The 4,229-nt window shown below is 40.1% G+C and overlaps 1 long non-coding RNA gene across 1 annotated transcript; it reads right to left on the bottom strand.

Annotated features, from left to right (window-relative positions):
• Positions 1-534: 534 nt before the first annotated feature.
• On the bottom strand, positions 535-2,581 carry LOC109748848 (uncharacterized). Its single transcript, XR_002229441.4, has 3 exons — positions 1,900-2,581; positions 1,671-1,804; positions 535-841 (listed from the first exon to the last, which is right to left on the bottom strand). It is a non-coding gene; the product is annotated as an uncharacterized lncRNA (long non-coding RNA).
• Positions 2,582-4,229: the final 1,648 nt, after the last annotated feature.

Below are 4,229 nucleotides of genomic sequence, written 5' to 3' on the forward strand. Positions count from 1 at the left end.
TGGTCACTGGTTTCCGTTTGTGACATTTTTGTGACCAAAAACTGATGGTCAAAAGCTGGCGGTCGTTAATTGAAATTAACGACCTTCTCTGTGAGAAGGTCATAGACGTTTAAGACCAAAACAGAAGGTCATTGAACCCATGACCTTTTGTTTTGGTCACTGGCTGTCTGCCCGGGCCACATCGGATCCGACGTAGCAATCTGACGTGGCAAAATTGCGACCAATTGAAAAGGTCAGAAATTAGAATTGGCCCGGTCCAATTGGGTGTTTATATGGGCCAAGCCCATTAATTCAGCCCATTTGTTGTTTTTTTTCTTTCAATTTGGGTAAGCTACACGGGCCAGGCCCTATAATTCGGCCTTTTTATTTCTGGGTTGTGGCCCTTTTTTCCTTTTTCAAATGGGTCCCAATTGTCAGGTTCTGATAAGCGGGTCCCAAATGTCCGATTCTGGTTTGTGGGTCCTTGTTGTCATGGCCATGTTCCTCATATTTCAATATGCCAATAATTAAACAACCAATATTTAAATCAAAATAGACAGAAAACAGGTGTAATACTTCAAATAAAAAGAAGCAACAATCCGTTACATCACCACATACAAATGCGATCACAGTATAACAAGCTCTATGGGTGTACAATATGTCCAAGTAGAAGACTTCTTTTATGATGTGGGTCTTTTATGATCACAGTATAAAAAGAAGCCAAGTTCGTGCTTCAATTTGTTCCAATACGGATCAGCATCAAGAGCTTCATTACTCCTTGAACTTGCTCCGATGAGCTTGAACTATGCTTCTTCCGACTTCTTCGTCTTGATGCTCGCGACGAAACATGAAACGCCAGCATCTGCACGTTATAGAACAAAATGGTTAGGTACAAAATAAAAGCAAATCTAACAGCATATATCTAACAGTAGATACAAAATAATGAAGGCCAATCCGTGTGCATATATACCAGCAGAACACATAAACCCATCCATCAAAATCTTGTTTCTGAACATTGGCATCAAATCAACACAAACGCTAAATTAACGTGCACAAAAGGAAAGAGCTAATACATGGCAGGTATATGGGTATCAAAACAAACAAGAAAGAAACTACAATCTATTTTAAGTACTTCAGGTTTGAGCCATTTTTTATACTACAATCAATACATAACAGCCAACATTTCAATCCATGGACACCACATGACAGAAAAGGTACTAAGGTACTTGCTACTTAAAACCACAGCAAGGTACAGAGCACATGCAGGCCAACAATAAATTGGTACGAAATCCAAAAATCACAATATGAAATGAAGTTAATGAGAAATTTTAGAATCAATTTCACAATTGATAGTGATGTTTGCATACACGCCCAAATTCCGATGGCCAATGCATCAGTACAGTAAACACTAAGCATGGTACATAGTAAAGGTTTGTAACAACCAGAAATAAAAGCATTCACTCCATCAAGCATATCTACAATGATGCAGCACACAAGAAAAGAGAGATACACAACGGAGTAGCAACGACATAACGATAATCTCTTAACAAACAGCACGAACATGTATAAATCACATAACTAAGTACAGCCAAGTATCTTCCCTCAAAAGTATCCCAGCTGAGAGCGAACATGTATTCGACATTTCTGCCATTTCGATACATGCACGACAAAGAGTGGCGCTCTGTTCTTACCACGGCACAAGCAAGAGATGACCCCAGATGATGCACTGCTTCTCCAAGTCGCACTCAAGGCTCAACCAACTCCGCGGTATGGACGATGCCCCCTCCTTGCTCCGTCCGGACGGTGGGGTGCAGACTCGGAAGCCCTGCACATTGCAACTTGCTTTAATGCAGCAGCAATACAAGGAACTGATATCAAGCAGAGCACAAATTGAGAGAAAGTTGCGGTCCAGGAGCTGACCTTCCAAGGGAGCATCATGGTGCGTCGTGGTGCCTTCATGTGGAATCACAGGTCGGGTTCTGGGCTGCTGCTTTGCTTCCCCATATAGCACACCAGGTTCTCCTAAGATAGCGAACTGAAAACACAAAATATTGATTAGGGAGTTGGTACATAAGAAAAGGAATTCATGCACGAATGGCATATACAACTAAAAAAAGCAGGCATCACATGTTATTAGAATTGCATATTAGATGGCTGCAAGGTAAGTGTTTCTTCATATAAAGTAACTATAATTAGCACCCAACAGCTAGATAGCATATGGTGGAGAAACTAGTTTCAGCTTATCCAGAAATACCAGCGTTGTGCACACCAGTATAAAATCAAAGAATCCAAGAACAAGACACTTGGAGCAAGCAACTGATGTAGTAACAAGCTTTGATGGTGCTAAATGCAACGGGTTTGCATAACCTGATTCACAAGGCTTCGGGTAAATCGAGTGCCCAGATTAGTGGACGAGGATATAAAAAAATAGACTGATATATTTTAGGACAAACAACCACAACCTGAAATAAGCCTGCAAAAGACAGCATGTACACTTGGATTTACGGCTGTACACATGTATGTACAGATGCAAAACCAGTTAAAACAGTGTACAAGAGTTGATGATCCTAAGATCCTACCTACCCAGCACTCAAATGCATTAGCAGATTAATACTTAGAAGATCGTATTCTTTAAAAATTGCGTCACAACAGTTTAGCAATAATAAGAATGGCGCAACCTGCATTCTGTTCTTGGCTAGATGCCAAATTCAGGATGTCTAATATACTGCACAACAAACACAAAGTAGCAGCCCAACAAGTAATCTAACAGAGGGTGAGCTGGGTCTAGTACTCTGCAAAGCACACATGATCCCAGCCTCCCAGGTGCCCATGTGACTTACTGCATGGGCCTCCCATTTCATTGAAAAACAAGACAGTAATACAAGGGTCTTCAATTTTGATACTACTTCTGTACTCAAAGGTGGAAGCTCCTTCTAGTTCCTGTAAAATAAAACAGAAAGAAGCATTGCATTCCTTGAAGCGGGGTGCTCACGTGTCATGTCCACTACAGTATCAGTAAAATCAGTTGAGTGCTGAGAATATACAATTGGAGACTAATAAACCCCAGTGTGATGTTAAGATTTCCCATTCATAATAAGTACAGGGACTCACACCATTTTTGGTAATAATACCAGGCCAAGCAACGGACAAACTCCTCAATTTAACTACGTTCCCAACATGCGTGCACTTGGCCCAGCCTTTTCAGTCTTCTTTCTAGTAGCAGTACTAAATCAATCATCTCACGATCCAATAAAACGTCTAGAAAAATCTATTGATCTGCCCGCGTATGCTGGTAAATCTGTACGTACGACTAATGAACAACGAACATATATCACATATATATATATATGATCTGGAAGGGAGGAGGCAGCTCTCTCTCTCTCTCTCTCTCTCTCTCTCTCCGTCGGGCGAGACAGCGAGGGGGGGGGGGGGGGGGGGGGGGGAGGACAGTCGTTGGATCCACGAGCATCCGACGGCGTATGATGCACGATCCGCGTGAAACGTCTACGGACCAATCAGAATGCAGTATGATGCTATGACCATCTAAATTGGTCATAGTTGTCTAAAACTAATGTGTTAAAATCATGTCAGCTATTTTATGACCTGAGAAATTCAAAAAGAAAATAGAAAACCTTCTCATTGTGTCACCAAAATGTGAACGAGTTTTCAGAAAAAATAACAAACATGAAAAAAGATAAATATCTTCAAAAAGGTGTAGTGAGAAATGAGTTTTTTGGCAAAAAAAAACATTTTTCATTTTTTGACGGCCCAAAATGAGTTTTTTTGTGAAGGACCTACCATATATTTGTTGTAAAATTGGATCAAATCATTTTTCTAAAATACTAGGCCATATATAATGCACAATTGACCAAATGGTTGGGTGTCAAAAGTTTTGATCCACCTCTCGTGAAAAAGACAAATTTCCGCCGATTCAGTTGGAAGCGGGTCAAATTTGAACTGCAGCTGCCTTGTAGTTTGCTCTTTATTTTTTCCAAAAATCATTTCTAGGTACATCATTATCTATTTAATCAGAGAAACACCAAAAAAATTCCAAGATTCAACCACTAGCTAGGAACGGTCGTTCCCGCCGTTTTGACCGCATTTTGAAACGGGCATAAAAAATTAAAAAAAAATTAAAAAATTGGGAAACCTTCGCATTGTGTCATTATATGTGGCCAAGTTCACAGAAAAAATAACAAACTTGTAATACGACAATTATTTTAAAAAAGTGTTCTCAGAAATGAGCTACC

This window comes from Aegilops tauschii, chromosome 3 (genome assembly GCF_002575655.3).
Source record: "Aegilops tauschii subsp. strangulata cultivar AL8/78 chromosome 3, Aet v6.0, whole genome shotgun sequence".
NCBI classification, from domain to species: domain Eukaryota; kingdom Viridiplantae; phylum Streptophyta; class Magnoliopsida; order Poales; family Poaceae; genus Aegilops; species Aegilops tauschii.